The sequence below is a fragment of the Podarcis gaigeae genome (genome assembly GCF_964106915.1).
Source record: "Podarcis gaigeae genome assembly, chromosome: 10".
NCBI lineage: Eukaryota > Metazoa > Chordata > Lepidosauria > Squamata > Lacertidae > Podarcis > Podarcis gaigeae.
This window is the reverse complement of record NC_139686.1, coordinates 52,571,710-52,588,879: the sequence shown is the minus strand read 5'-3', so window position 1 is coordinate 52,588,879 and position 17,170 is coordinate 52,571,710. Positions and strand designations below refer to the sequence as shown.

The window sequence follows — 17,170 nt, the reverse complement described above, 5'->3', positions numbered from 1 at the left end:
TTATCAGAGCAATTTATGGAAAGCTGATTTGTAAAACTTCAATGTGCTATGAGCTTATTTGCTTGATAGCTTATATATGTACAAGTAACACGGATAATCAAACCATATATAGTTTGGGAGAAAACAAATTAATTGCTTGTGAAAACATCTTACATTAAGGACAAATTTTGAACTGATTTTATTTTTCTGAGTGTCCATTTGTCCTCCTTTTAAGGTGGAACCATGCAAGCTTATTTGGACATGAAATATATACTTGTATGAAAACTGAGACCTCACTTTTCTGCTCTTACATGGGATTATGACTAATTTTCCTGTCTGGTGCTATTCCATTGAGAAATCTCATCTGATGGGCAGAAAACTCTTTTTATCCCTCCAGCTGCAACAGCTGCATTGACTTTTGGAATCTGAATCACATTTAGTTTTGCCTCTGATATTTATAGAAACACTTTCAATTTCACTAGAAGTTTGGTCAAAGAACAAAAAGAGAGACATGGCAGGCAAATCGCAGAAAGCAAAGATAAGTCATGTACTTTAAAAATAGATATCTATCAAATAACCCCAGGTATCCCTATGCTACTCATTTAATTTCTTTGACATGGGATGTCTGCAATATATATCAACTTATAACTTTAAGCTCTTATATTTTTATTCATCATTTTTTCTTTTTGAACTAACCAAGATTGGAAAGGTCTGAAAATGTTTTTATTTGTACCAAAGGACCATCGTGACAAGAGTAAAAAAACGCAGACATAAAAAACCCATAAATGAAAAGACTACCCAACAAAGTCAGGATCTCAAAGGGAGACTGTATGACATGTAATCATGTCTCACTCTTCAGAGTGTACTCTATATATTTAGCAATTTCCAGTGCAGTTTCTCCTGGCATATATATATATATATATATGCGCATGCCAGGAGAAACTGCACTGGAAATTGCTAAAGTTTTTACTGGCCACCTGTGGGGTTCTGAATGCGGCTGTAAATCATACCAAAATAGATTAAATAAACCAAATAGAGCTTATTCAAGAGACAAATTTGGCCTATAATGCAAAATGTTAGAAAACAGTAGGTCAACAAAATGAAAAGTCTCCTCACACATTTATTTTAAACTCACCAACAGCGAGCTGCAAAATTCATAACCAAATTTTCCTTCTGCTGTATTAAGCTGTCCTTGACAGAGATATTCTGTTTCCTTTCCTATTGTAATACACACAGCTAATCAATTTGAATCTTTTTTTGGGGAAGGGCAGTATTACTGGGTCTCTGCGGAGGCTCGTGTGGAGTTACACAAGGTTTGATCAGGGTTCTACGGAGGCACCATGATCCACAACAGACTTTCTCAGTGACCAAGCAAAGAGTGTTGGAAGAGTGATCTATGCTAGCCTGTTTCTTACTTCTTTCTTCTGCCACTCAATTATCTCGACCTCATCAAGGCCATTCCATCTACTGGTCTGCATCCATCTGTCTCAGGAGACATCCGTCGACTTTGTTGATGAGCATTCTTAAAGATCATGAAATATATTAACTATAATAAAATAATCCATTCTCAAACAGCATTTCTGCCTATGAAACAAACATTATTTCCTTAACATAAAATTTACTCTATGGTTTTGTTCAGTTCTAATGAATTATGTGTAGGGGGAAAAAATCTTATTTATTGATTAACTTTACTTGCCTAATCAACAAGCAGGTTTTGAATTCACAACAGAACTTAATAAAATATCCTTTATTTTTATATTGAATATAATAAATAGTCAATATATTTTACTGACTATAATATTTAATGTACTGTATATAATATAAATATAATATAAACTCGTGTCAGCGATCCTTCATTTTTATGTTATCATTCATCCTTTATTATTATATTATATTTACATTACATTATATTTATATATTGTGTCTATGTTATTTATATTATTATAAAGTAGAACCTCGGTTTACGTTACCCTCGGGTAACATAAACTTTGATTTGCAAAAACGGCAAACCTGGAAATATTTTTCCGGGTTTCGCCACTCAAGCAGAAGCGCTCTATTGCGCCGTGCGCATGCGCAGAACAGGCACCTCCAGTTGCAGAAACCTCAGGATCCGACCGAAGCTCTGGAACGGATTCCAGAGTGGCACTTCGGGTTACAGACCCTTCAGGTTACAGATTGTGCTAACCCAGAAATAGTACCTCAGGGTTAAGAACTTTGCTTCAGGATGAGAACAGAAATCATGCTCTAGCAGCGCGGCAGCAGCGGGAGGCTGCATTAGCTAAAGTGGTGCTTCAGGTTAAGAACAGTTTCAGGTTAAGAATGGACCTCCGGAACGAATTAAGTTCTTAACCCAAGGTACCACTGTAAAATATTTAAAATAAAATTAAAATAATTTAGAAATGGCTATTTTTTTTTAGTATTCCTTGTATAAATACAAATGTTTCAAGCTTTACAAACATGATCAAACCATGATAAGTGACTGGAGCCCTCAAACTATAAAATGCCACCTTTTTTGCTTACATGCTGAATACATTTTGCTCTAGAAAATTGAGTGGACCCTGGCTGCCTGTCTCCTCAGCAGCTACCTAACAACAAAATATCATCCTCTCCAGATAAAGCACCTGTGACTTAAAGTACTGCCAGCCATACTAAGTACTGTAATAGTACACCTAAGTAGGTGAGATAACACCAACTGGCTTAAAACACCTACATGGCTGTTCTTTAAACTTCATTGTGAGCTGTCAATGCAAACAACATTTGAACTGCCAAATAAGTGGTAGTATGAATTTACAAAACAAACAAACAAAATCCTTCCAGTAGCACCTTAAAGACCAATACCAAGAACTAACTTAGTTGGTCTTTAAGGTGCTACTGGAAGGATTTTTTTTTTGTTTTGACTATGGCAGACCAACACGGCTACCTATCTGTAACTGGAACTATGAATTTGCAGTTACATCGAACCTCAGTATTTAGAAGAAAAATATAACTACTCCCCCCCTTAACTCTTATATGTTTAATTATTAAGCATTTGCTTATTTATGTCACTATTTTTAATTATATCATTCAAATTAAAACTGGGTCAAAATAAGTCTCTGAAACCATAGGTCTATGCTGCAATGTCTTATTTATGAGATGGCTGAGAACCTCCTGAAGAATTTTATTTTATTTTTTACCTTAAAGAGATGAATTAAAGCTTATCCAATTAACAATGATTTGCTAAAGACTTTCTAGAAAGCAACAACATGCTGAGAGATAATATTCTATTCATATGACAATGTGAATTACATATATTTACTGCATTAAGCGAAAGAAGAAGACTTTAATGCACTGCAGCAACCCATATTCAGTTCTGCTTGGCTATAAGTCATGTAAAACTCAGAGTTGCTGCAAAGATTAAAAATGGGATAATTTATGCTGATATTATTATTACTAATTGGGAATAATTAGTAAGGAGTATTAGTGATACACTTCTCTTAGAGAAACAGTAATCAGCAAACACAGTAGGGGCTCACTGGCCCCTCCCAGCCCTGGGATTTTAATCAAGAAGCTTTTATGCTAAATGTGTTTTACAAGGCCAGCCACTCAAATGATACCTGAAGCGGCTAAGAGAAGCAGAGGTCCTCGCTGACTTGTGACATTCATCGAGACTGGGTGCAGCAAGTGATTGAGGAAGTTGCATGTGTAAAATGTCTGCCTGGATAAATACACTCCAGCCTAATATTGAGCTCAAAGGGCAGGTCCACAATTTTTAATGTAAAAGTGGCGGGGGGGGGGCAAAATCTACTGCCCTCTGGATGTTACTTGACACCAACTCCCATCAGCATGACTCGTGGTCAGGAATGGGAGATATAATGTCGAACCACATATGGAGGGCCACAAGTTCCCCATCCATAGTTGACAGTGCACACAGCATGTCTGTTAAAGTGTGTTCCTTAACTTACAATCGCATACCTTTTGGAGCACTAAAACACTCTGAGGTTTTTATCTATAATCCATTGGTATATTAATTTTATGAAATAAAGAAAATGAAGGAGGATGGTATCTCTAGTATGTGGTAACTGGAAAACCTTTTCTACATTGATCCAGTTCTCTGGGTTGACCCTAACTGAAAGGAAGACTTCAGGTCTAAACAACTTTGAGTGCTAACTTAGCAGATGTCAGTATAAGGAATACTTGACCATTCCTAATGATATGGGAAGTGACCTGGCAGAAGAGGATGTTCATTTCCTTCAAAGTACAGTTTCTTGAAGGTGCAGCAATAATGAAGCAAGCACAGCAAACAAACCCTAATTCAGTATTGCACAACCTACAATTTTACAATATTTATTTGTGTATTTGGTTGAATTTAAAAAATCTCTCTATCTCAAATTCAAAGCGTATCCCAGCTACAGCATCACCAAACATCAATTTCTGCATAAGGGCTAAGTCCTAGCAACAGCATGCAGACCAAGCCGTCACCTGCCCAATGCTGTAAATTCATGCCAGATTCTATAAACTACAACATCAACCCAGGCACTCAGAACTGGTAAGTTTGTATCCTAACATATTATTTATCACCAAACATGTGAGAATTTTATTAATACTGAATTCACCAGTAGGGGCTTCTCAATTTTTGTTTAGCATCAGTTTCAGGCTTAGGTTTCTTATAACTTATTTCTACCATAAGATCAACACCAACAAGCAGAAATCTTAAGAAGCCAAAATGAAAAGTTAATTTATAAACAATGTACAAAAAAGCAAAGCAATGCCCAAACAAAAGGTTATTAAAGTTGTACAGATCAGTATTTTCCTTTGTCCTCTAATCAACTCGTTTAAAAGGTGAATTACTATTTAAACAGAGAAACAGAACAAGAAGCCAAATGGTGAAGGCATTCACTATTATCCATTGCATTTTTTCTCAAGAATTCAAATTATCCCTTCAGGCAACTGACAACTGCTAGAACTGTGGAATGTGCTCTTTGAACTGTACAAAAGCCTTCAGCATTTCGTGCATTGCTGCAAACAAAAACTGCCAAGTGTAATTATTTCTCAGACTTAATGTTACAGAAGTGTTGCATCTCTCCCCCCCTCAAGGTGTACAAACAATGGTAAATTAAAAGTAAAACAAAAATTATGATTGCAATAAAAATCTTTTATCATACAAGTTTAAACTTGAACTTTGCAAACAACTTTTTTACTAACACCAAGAAAAACAACAATTTTTATGTGTCACTCTTAGTCATTGTCTTACAACTTTACTTAACAGGAGAAATCAAAATGAGAAGCTAACCATTTATTTAAAATAATAATTATTCCAACCCAAGAGAAAACCGCACCCAAACTACAAATACTATTAACATAGAAAAGCCTTCCCGAGCAAGCCACTGTTCTAATGCATCACATAACGAAACAGCATGCAAAAAAATGCATAAGGAAAGCTTCCTGTGGTTGGTGCAATCGGGTCTACACAACGTATGGGCCATACAGGAGTGCCGGTGCTCCCAGTGTTGAAAATATGCAGCACATCTCTGTCAGGGCCCTTGTATGTTCTGCTGAATTATCATAGCCTTCCCTACCATTAGGCAGAGTGAGTCAGCGATCTCAGGTGCCAGGTGCTTGGGGGCAGGCAGCAGCAATGAGGCAAAGAAGACTGAAGATGAATGCCGTGCATGAGCTCCTAAGCCTACTGCCCTCAGTTTGGTGGATGATGTTGGCCCATTATCAGTATTGAAGTAAGTGGAAGGAAGGATGAATCTCTCTGCCTCAGGTAGCAAAATGTCTTAGGCTGGCCCCAGGTCCCATTACATTTGGAGATACGAGTGCATCTGCATAAAACTGCAATGTATATTTTAAAATTGATTTCAATATTTTAAATTGATGTTTTAACTGTTTTTACTGATGATTTCATTGTTTTATTCTTTCTGCAAACTGCTCTGAGCTTTGTTTTTTACAGCCAAGTGGTATATAAATTTTAACCAGTCAATAAAATAAATCTGCTGTGCATTTAAGTTTTCATGCCCTTTCACTAAAGCAGCTAGAGAGGGAGAGAAAGAGAGAATGGAAGTACTCCTGCCTAACACTGCTGCCTTATTAATTTGCTTTTTTAATGCTGAAGCAGAACACTCCAGAGAAGATTCAAAAATAGACAACCAGGTAATTACTGTTGGGCCTTTCCATTGTTAGATCAGCACCTTTTGAACCTGAAGACCAAAAAGCTAAAAAGGGAACTGGGCTCTCTCGCTCTCTCATACAAACTTTTACAGCCTTCCCAATTATCTAGAGTTAAATGCCACTCCGAAAAACTTATTATGCACTTAAGTCAGTAGGGGATTTGAGATCCTGACCCTTCCTGAAGTTCAGTCTCGCTCAACCTGCCAATACAAACAGACTTTAAAAAAACAACAACCATGGGTTAGGGTTGGGTTATGAGGCTACAATCCTAAACCTGCATTCCTATACACATCTTCTTGGTAGGAAGTGTCTACATGTAAGTGGATCTTTAAATTTACACAGAGGGTTGTTTTTTAAAAATGCAAATAGTATCAGCTGAAGGAAATCTCTCTTCTGATGTTGGAATTTGAACTGGGGGGATTTTCACTGGTACCATGTAATTGATTTTATTTGTGAATAAAGTGATTTAAGAATTAAACAAAACCTGGGATTACATTAGGAAACCTCAACAGGAGAGGTGGTGATCTCCTATTGAAAAATGATGTGACATTTCTGAAACAAGGGGGAGTTGTGTTCCTTTCAAACAAACTGTTGTGAACTATGCCCACAAAATACCAACAGCAGCAATTACAGAGGCTATTAATACATTAATACATTAATACATCTCCAAGCTGTGCTCCTTTTTCCCAGGTACAACACACTGTGACTTGACCGCTAAGAAAAAAAGGTTTCTTTATGGCAAAAGTGCTGAGTTGACAAAAATATGTGCAGACAGCACTACAAACAGGAATCAAGTGATATAACTTCTCATTAAAGACAAAAATTATACAAAACAGGCAATGCATGGAAAGATGGCAGAACTTATTTTACCAAAAGGTAAGATATACTAAGCAAAGATGGGTGCCCCTTGAGCAAATAATAGCTGAGAAATGTGGAATTATCTTCACAGAAGGTATAGCCCAATTATACTCCATAGTATTTCCCCCTCCCAATAAAAGTAATTCTGAACTTAGTCCAGTAGCCTAGTATTGACAGGAATTCATGGGTAGCACACCCAAGTTGAAGCTTGGGCTGAGTTTTCATGTTTCAAGGCCACCAGGGATAATACTACTCCAGAGGCAATAGTTCTGCAGAGAGAGATTGCCTTGCATCAGACCACAGTAGGTCTCCAAGCAATTAAAGAAGTTTTCGTTTTATGAGTCTTAAGCCAATCCATTCATCTTCAGTTTCAAAAATTATAGGCACACCAGTATCCAGAAATACACTGGAAAGTGAGACTAATAAACGAATCGTGAATCCTTGTACGACTCTTCTCATCCACACCATACTTTAGGTTTACTTTTTAAAAATGGGAAAGCTTTGATTTTTTTTCTTTTAAATGCATGCTCTTGTTACCTAGTTGTTGCTATTTGTTATTTGCATTTAAAATATTTGTTGAATGTATTTACTCTTTGCCAGTGTTTCAAATGTTCTAATTCATTCCACCCCATAAAAGACATTGAACCAACTAGAATGGTAAATTAAGAAAAGATCCAACTACCTAGATTAAAGACTCAGCTTATAGCTTTCAAGTGGGAAACAGCCTCTCTCTCTTATTTCTAATTCATTAACAGTTCTCAAGATGCATTAATCTAGATTCCTGTGTTAAATGGATAGAATATGTATCTGGACAAGCAATTACAAACACGGGAATGTGCAAAGAAGAATTAGTAGGGCTAAATTGTTTTTTTTTAAACAAACTCCCCAAGCTTCTTATAATCTTAGCTGAACTGATTAAACAAAAGATGACAAAAGAATTTGCTTTCGGGCAAAGACCTATAACGTTGAGTTCCAGCTCAGAGCAAAAATTTTAAATCCATTTAACTCATAAAAAGGCAGATGTTTTTATGATGGCAAGGGCTAATAATATTTTTATTTAATAATGAGTCCCAAAACCAAGGGAGTAGTTACCAAATTATAGGAGATCCACATTTCCCATTTCTCTCTTGATACTCTCCAAGGGATGTCAAAGAAATCCAATGAAAATAGACTAATAAGATTTTCTTCTATCCACCTGTTCAACCTCATCACAGTATGGACTCTTGCTATGAAAGCTTTTTGATTTAGTTCTATACTATCTATCTATCTATCTATCTATCTATCTATCTATCTATCTATCTCACACACACTTTATACATTAATAGGTAGGTATATTTCTCTGCGTGGTTCAAATCCCCTGATGGGGTGAGCTCCCGTTGCTCAGTCCCTGCTCCTGCCAACCTAGCAGTTCGAAAGCACGTCAAAGTGCAAGTAGATAAATAGGTACCGCTCCGGCAGGAAAGGAAACAGCGTTTCTATGCGCTGCTCTGGTTCGCCAGAAGCAGCTTAGTCATGCTGGCCACATGACCCGAAAGCTGTACGCTGGCTCCCTCAGCCAATAAAGCGAGATGAGCACCACAACCCCAGAGTCGGTCACGACTAGACCTAATGGTCAGGGGTCCCTTTACATTTACCTTTATCAGATAAATGTGTTAGGATTAGTCTAAAACACACATATTTTTCTAGCTTTACCAGAGTCTTCTAACGAGGTGTTGACATTTACAAACAAAAATTGTTCTTCATAATATTGAGGAGGAGCAAAAGGCACAGCTGCATGATATTCTTCAGGAGAAGTCAATCACAGTCATTCATTCGCTGAAACTGGATGAGGTCTTGGAGAGCAGAAAATGAGGTGATGGCTTATTTTACATTCCAAGAATTATTCAACCACTTGTGACTGAAAACAATAACCCAAGGAGGGGATCCTTGGGATAAGCAGGAGTTGCTCCAGACTCTCTAGTACAGTTTCTAGTAGAGAAGGATTGGACGGAACAACAGCAAAGCTGAGGCAAGGTATGTTCAGGGCAGTATAAATCAAGAACACCAAGCACTGAAATTTAAACTAGCAATATGAGGAGGCATTTGAGTGATGCTCCCACTTACTAGGTTCATGTGAGGACCAGAAGTTCCTTGGTCTTCACCCGGCAGTATCTATGTGTGTGTTAGAGACAGCATCCATAAATAAACTAATGCTAATTGCCTGTACAAGCACTACTGAAAATACAACAAGAAAGGTATTAACAGCAAGAACACAATTCTGGACCCATGAACCCATGTTAATGGTTGATCAAGCTTCCTCATGGCTGCTTAGAATGATGGCAGGTGGCATGAAGAAGTTCAACCTGCCAAGGTCCCGACAAATATCATCTCCCAGAAGCTGCTATTTGCAATTCAATGGAAGCTCCCACTGATGCCAATGAAAGTTGCATTTCAGGGGAAACAGCAGCTTCCAAAAGACATTTTATCTGGCAGGGAGAAAATGTTACATCTCCTAACCCCAATCTTTATGGTACTGAGGCTGCTCAGGCTTCCCCACAAATGCTATTTATATAACCAAAAAGAGAAAGAAAATGTTAACTGCATTTGTGCAATTACCATAATGTCAAGTTTGGACCTTAGAGATCTTTAAATTAAAGAAAACCTATTTTATCTTTAAACTCAATATAATTATCATGCTGGCATCAAGTGAAGGGTGGAGTCCATATTTCTAGAAAAAAATTATTTGAGAATCTATGGAACAACAAAAGCCATGACCTCTCAAATTACTCTCCAACACAAAATTAACTTATAACTAGATTAATTTGTGATACATTGTTAGTGGAATGCATGCTGAAAGAACAAGGTTGGGATTAACAGTTTATATTAGAGTGTGAGTTACAGGAAGTTGGTGTGAAGATTTTTCCACATACATTGAGAATGCAAAGAACTTTTTAGTCTAAGTGTGGATTCTGTGTGACTGTTTAATATGATGTGAGAAAAAAACTTACATTAGTGACACCTCTGCAATTATAACAGAAGGAAGAGTGTTGACACTTGGAAAAAATTAAGCTTATGAATGATTTTTTTCATAGGTTTTAAGGTCAAAAGAATCTGCAAAGATTCTATCCCTATTTACTATATAATAAAAAGAAATGAAATTGCCGTAGGTTTCACTGTACTATGCCCATTATTTTGAGTTTTGTTGAAATACATTCTTTGTAAAGGTCTGTTTGAACACTGTAATGAGACAGCTGTATGACAAACCACATTTCCTGTAATCTTTTCCACTCCTAAAGCATATATTTCTTTAGATTTATTTCTAATCTGAAAACAATCATAGTTGTGTTTTAACCACTATGTTACAGCAGTATATAATATTTTCCGAAGTGACTTTCAATTACAAATGCACATAGAATATAAAATTTTAAACAAGAATAAAAGATCATTAACCTCATCATGCAATAATGTAAGTAGGAATCCTGACCCACTCTACTAAACTACGAACACTGATACAGGCGAAGATATAATAATGCATTACGACCCCAGTTAGGAGCCAAATACCAGGAATGTCTTTACCTTGTTCCCAAGGTTTGATAATGATACACATCTCTCTGAAGAGAACGTTCCACAATTGGGGAGCTGCCACCAAAGATGTCTGTCCCCATACCTCCCTCGAAGGGCAAACCAAGTGCCTCAGATGACAAATGAAAGATCCAGGTAATTTCATGCAGGTAGACGTGGTCCCTAAAGAACTGAGCTATATAAGGCTTTATAGGTCAAAACCAGCACTTTGAATTCAACCTACAAACCAACTGAAAGCCAATGCAGTTGGTTCAGATCAGTGTTATATGATCAGACCCCCCTACTCACTGTCAGCAATCTGGCTAATGAAATCTGTACTAGCTGCAGTGTCTGAACTGTCTTCAAAAGGGGCCTCACATATAACACATTGCAGTGATCTAATCTAGAGGATGTCCAGACAGGGCTGCAGATGCTCCAACAGCTGAAGGTGATACTCAGTGTCCCCAAGACTCCTTGTGCCTCCAATGAAACTAGTCAATCTCCCCACAAAGACAATCATACAGGGCGACCAAGGCACTTTGCATTCCAAAACCAGGCTTAAACCCAGACTGAAATTAATCTAGAATTGATCTGCTTTTTAAAAATTCTAAAATGGATCTTATAAATATTATTATAAACATAAAACTAAACAAAGCTAAATACAATTTGTTTAAAAAAGGTAAAGGTACCCCTGACCATTAGGTCCAGTCGTGACCGACTCTGTGGTTGCAGCGCTCATCTCTCTCTATGGGCCGAGGGAGCCAGTGTTTGTCCGCAGACAGCTTCCGGGTCATGTGGCCAGCATGACTAAGCCGCTTCTGGCAAACCAGAGCAGCGCACGGAAACGCCGTTTACCTTCCCACTGGAGCGGTACCTATTTATCTACTTGCACTTTGACGTGCTTTCGAACTGCTAGGTTAGCAGGAGCTGGGACTGAGCAATGGGAGCTCACCCCATCGCAGGGATTCGAACCGCCGAACTTCTGATCGGCAAGTCCTAGGCTCTGTGGTTTAACCCACAGCGCCACCTGTGTCCCTTACAATTTGTTTGGAAACAACAATTATACAGTAAAGGGCAAGTTAAACAAGCAATGTAACCAATTGTCTATCGTTCCTCCTTAACCTTCCATGTGTTTGAGGCAGCCATCCCTCCTTATCTTCCTACACACATGCAAAATAACAAAATCCATCCATGGTAGTCACTTGCATGTTGCAATTTTAGTACACACTTAATAAGTGGATAAACCTACTCACATTTATCACCTGTAAGTTGGTCATCTGTGTTCACCCTCAGTTAATGTTACAACAACTTCCCCTCATTGCCAGAAGGCTGATTCTTAGTGATTCATGCATGAACAAGACTCTCAACAGGAGATAAGTTATTCCTTTCTACATGACTTGGTACCCAGTGTTTGAATCTTGTTTTACAATTTCTGCACACTTATTTACACTTCAAAGTTCTTAGCTTCCTTTTCTGGCTTTGTAAACATCACAATATAACCCACCCATCTCCTGTCTTCATACAGATACCGTCTATGTAAGACTCAAACCATCCTAAGGAGTTAGGTACAAGGGGCAAGGTAATGACAATAGCACCCCATGCTAAGCAAGTGTAGTAATATTAAGTTCATCCTCCACTGATGCCTGTCATTTATTTTCCATATAACTCACTAAAATCGCTGTGTAAAAATTCATGACTCTTAAAATTCTTTAGGATATATATTATTTGTTTATTTATTTTATTAAATTTCTATGCCGCCATTCATCCAAGGATCACAGGGCAATTTACAATACAAAAACACATGCTATGTACGGGGGGGGGGGGGATACAAAAACAAAAAAATACATACTATGTATGAAAAAAAATAACCATCGCCACACAATGTTTTATTTTACTTAAGTTATCTCCAATCTTATTCTCTTGATATGCCACACTCCCTTTTCACTTACAGCCACAAAATGGACACTGAGAATGGCTTTAACCTGCCATTCCAGCATTCAAAAGCCTAAGGAATGCTACAGCATCAAACCTTACTCCTGCATCAGCCTTGTCCTGAATCTTCTTTTGACCTCCATAAAACACTTTGTCTTGCAGCACTACTGTACTGCTCGTGCCGATTATATGAAATTACTGGCAGGCATATTGCGCTACAGCAAAATTAAGATACTCTGTCTTAGATTAATACCTAAATGTCACACTAACTAGATGAATTCACTTCTATAATAAAGGCATTCTGGAAGCTAATTCCCGCCCCGCCCTGCCCCAAAAGAAAGACCTGTGTGCAAAATACCATCTAAACTGATTTTTAGAACCAGGCCCCATCTGTACTATATATTTAAAGCTGTATTGTGCCACTTTAAATTGTCCTGGCTTCCCCCTTAAAAAAAATTAATATCCTGGGGACTGTAGTTTGTTAAGGGTGCTGAAAATTGTCCCCTCGCAGAGCTACAACTTCCAGACTGGTATAACCATCAAAACCTCTTCCTAGGGAACACTGTGAATTGTAGCTCTGTGGGGGGACACAACTCAAACTGCAGTTCCCAGGTTATATAGAGCAGTTGGAGCCATAGATGTGCTTAACACAATAGTGTGTGTTAACCCTGACTTACTTTGTCGTACAAAGGACTTATTTGCTCTGAAGCTAGTCTCCCACCACCACATTTTTCTTTTCTTTCAAGTCCTCACAAACCATAGCAAATGTGATATATTGCCCTCTCGAAGAATGATGTATTACCTCACGAAATTCTTAACATGTTTTTCAGAACCTAATTACAGCTGCCAATTTGTGATTGGGATTTGAGATTCAGCTTCCTGGTGCTGAATTGTACTTTTATTTTCCTAACTCTAGCCAGAGACGCCTTTCTAAACATATCCAGCTTAGCCTTATTTTTCTTAATGTATTTTCAGAAGGTTTATAAAACTGCCTAAAAATACTGGGTGCTGTAAAAACAGCACGGTATTGTCACACTGCATGAGAAGACAGGCGCTACTAGAAATTAAAAATTACTTATTTCGAATGGCGCAACCACAAGCAGTGAAGTTATGAAGGATCTAAAAGTGAGGGAGCCACTTGTCAGTGTCACTGGCTTTCATTCCCTTCTTCCCACATACATCCTCAAGCAATCCATCTGCATTACTGCCAAAGACAGCAAAGCATCACATGAGGATCACAGATGGGCAGTTGTATTGCAAGTGCAACACTGCGAAGTAAATACCGAAAAAGGTTTGGCTCCAGCAGTTTTAGGTTTGCGAATATCTGTGCCAACCAAATGTTTTAGCAGCACAATTTCTGCATTTAGTAGATCTTTTTGAGGGAAAACAAAAAATATCCTCAGGCAATATAAGCACTTAATCCTCCACAAACACTGAATAGGGAACAACCTTTTAAATCATCTTAAATATTTACAATGCCATCAGCTTGCAAACTTCCTGGAAATACTTCATGTGTCTTAAAACTTATGCTACTGACAAAACACTAAAAGTTGCGCAAGTAACTAAGTCACCAGAGATTCTCTACAGTTCTGTATATACATATCTAGTTTCTCACCCAGCTGGCACCAGCAGCCTTTCTTGAACTAACAAAGGTCATTTCCTTCTAACCTACTTTTCTTACATTTTGCGTATGAAACAGAGCCAAGAATTCTACTGACATTTTGCCCAACAATCAGAAGGAAGGGACACAATTAATATGGAGATGATTATAGGCATTAACTTTCATCAGTTAAATTAAAACGCTACACTAAAGGCAACCCGTATACTATCCCTGGACAGGAAGCTAAAGTGTGCCATGTAAACTAGCTGTCTTTAGTGAATGCATTGGGCCTCAAATCGCAAAAAGTGCTAGGATGGGTTATATTCATCCCATAGAAATATAAAGAGAAACTAGGAATATCAGCATTCAAAACTCAATAGAGCTCTAAATTAGTCAAGCTAGGGAAAACCTTTCAAACAACTATATTCCTGTGCAGGCCCTATCTTGGATACCTACCTTCCTGTTTGTTTACTCTTGTCTCAAAATTGTAAACCGCTTAGGTTTTATTAAGCAGCATATGCATTTTGTTAAGTAAATAAAATAGAATCACAGTCATAGAATTGTAGAGTTGAAAGGGACCACAAGCATCATCTAGTCCAATCCCCTGCAATGCATGATTATTTTGCATAATGTGGGACTCGAACTCACAACCCTGAGATGAAGTGTCTCATGCTCTACCAACTGAGCTAGCCAGGACTCTCCCTTCCCTTTATTTATCATAGTGTTGCACATCAATCTCAAAGCAGTGCAAGAGTCCAGGGGTTCCAGGCGCTTTCCTGGGTCTCTGCTTCCTTTTCAGAATGAGGTACAGCAGAGACTGTGGTGTCTTTATGATATATGGTTTATGTGCACATACATACAACCTGAACCTACAATGAAGAGGTTCACAGCATTAACACTCCTTGCAAGGAGAAATCAAACATTGTGCGCTGCCTCTCTGGTTTTCCAGCCTGCAGCTTTACTTCTAGGTTGCATTACAGCAAACTCTCAATAAAAAAACTCAGGCTTTGTCTTTCAAAGACACAGAGGAGAGGCTCCACCCATTTGTCATCTGGCACAAAGCCCCCTTTCTTTTGCTTTCTTAATGGCCCATCACCCAGGCAATCACCTGAGCATTGGAAGATAGCCAATCTTCTAAAACTTGCTGGGTCCAGGGAATACAAGTGTACGGCACCCACAAACTCATAATAATACAGTTATTACTAAATGATTTCTGCAATACATATGGAATAAGAACAATGAGGTGTTTTCCCTCTGAATATTTTAACTTTAACCCAGCACCTTAAAATTGTAAAATTACCCACATAAGAATACTACCATGAAATATCAGGACAGCTAAAAGCTTCAAAAATGCAAACCTATACAGTGGTACCTCCGGTTGCAGACAGGATCCACTCTGGTCGGATCCTGAGGTTTCTGCAACTGGAGGGACCACTTCTGCGTATGCGCATGGCGAAACACTTCCGGGTTTGCCGCTTTTGCAACATGAAGTTTACATTACCCAAGGGTAACGTAAGCTGAGGTGCTACTGTACATCCTTATCTGACATTAGTAGACATGCATACACATGTTTTAAACATGTGCCGACTTTCAGTCACAAGCAGACATCCTGAACAAATGAGAGTTTCTATTTCTGTTCTCTCTGGAAACTTTCCTCTATCTTATTCAATCTGAACTTATTGCTAATGTTTATATCTAGATTCTCGTTTGTTGATTTTCACAGCCTTCCTAGCCCTCATCTACAATCCAGGCCCTCCTTTATCTTAATCTCAGTCTTCAACACATTACACCTTAGACCTTATATCATTTGGAATTTGAGCTTCTTTTCCTACCGTCAATGACTGCAAAAATGAATAAACTGCTGACATTAACAGAGGATACCAATGCTACTCAAGAGTAGACCCACTGTGATCAGTGGGCTTAAGTAAACTATTCATTGATTTCAACATTACAATAACTTTGTAATTATTTGGAGTAATTAGGAATAAAAAAAAAGTCTATGGTAACTAGTGCTCATGTCTGGAATTAGGGGCTTCAAACAACAATAGTACTATAGGGTTAAAACAAAAACCCTTTGTACAGCTTTCTCATTAAACCCATCTATTTTTCTGTTCAGGAATATTTAAGACCTGCATTGCTTTGTGAGGGATCTCTGTTAATTAGTTCAACATTACTGGTGTTAATAAAATACACAAACACCCCCCATAGAGCAGATGGCTTCTGCAATTACACATCTTATCTACAGTATTTGTGATGCTGCCGTCTTTTATATCCTTTTGGTTGAAGATGGGCTTATGTAAATGGTAGAGTAACAATCAACATCTAAGTTTCCATTTCCTCATATGAATCCTGTCTACTTCCTGGAAATACAAACATATACTTACTTATATTTACTTAAAATAATGTAAAAATGTATCCAATATAGCAAAGTTTCAAACGCAAATAAACTTTTGAAATGCTGATACAATATTGTTAGGAAGGTTGCAGAGAAGCAGACACGGAGCAATGGATCCAAACTACAAGAAAGAAGATTCCACCTAAACATTAGGAAGAACTTCCTGACAGTAAGAGCTGTTCGACAGTGGAATTTGCCGCCAAGGAGTGTGGTGGAGTCTCCTTCTTTGGAGGTCTTTAAGCAGAGGCTTGACAACCATATGTCAGGAGTGCTCTGTTGGTGTTTCCTGCTTAGCAGGGGGTTGGACTCGATGGCCCTTGTGGTCTCTTCCAACTCTATGATTCTATGATTGTGCGCCACACTCAATTTCTGCTGAGGGGGGTCCAGGAGCTTACCCAGGGTCGCATTTCCATAGGGTGTCAAGATGCAGTGCAGCATCAGATTCCAAGACATCTCCATGTCTCTGTCCCAGCCAGCCTTCAGTCAACCAACCAAGATGGTTCTGACCTTCAGCCCGACCATGGAGTTCTACCTATTTCATCTGTCTTGTTCCCGGAATGCTTGCTCCAAGCCTCTGTGTTCCCCACTGTGGGCACAGCTTGCCCCTCCTGTTTTCAATCCTAAACCTTTCTCCGCCCACAGTAAGCATGACCACTCTTGTTTTGTACAGACCCAAGGAAACCTCTGTGATGTGTAGATGCCTGGCCATTGTTTCA

General features: G+C 38.3%; 1 protein-coding gene across 13 annotated transcripts in view; it reads right to left on the bottom strand.

Moving 5' to 3' along the window:
* The window catches only part of FOXP2 (forkhead box P2), a 350,478-nt gene that overhangs the window by 280,579 nt on the left and 52,729 nt on the right, over positions 1–17,170 (bottom strand). The window contains exon 1 of one of the 13 annotated variants that reach the window (XM_083699193.1): positions 16,962–17,086. The exons of the other annotated variants lie outside the window; for them this stretch is intronic. The gene's annotated coding sequence lies outside the window, so the exon portion shown is untranslated. Of the gene's footprint in view, positions 1–16,961; positions 17,087–17,170 lie in introns of those variants that run through there. 13 annotated transcript variants of the gene reach the window in all.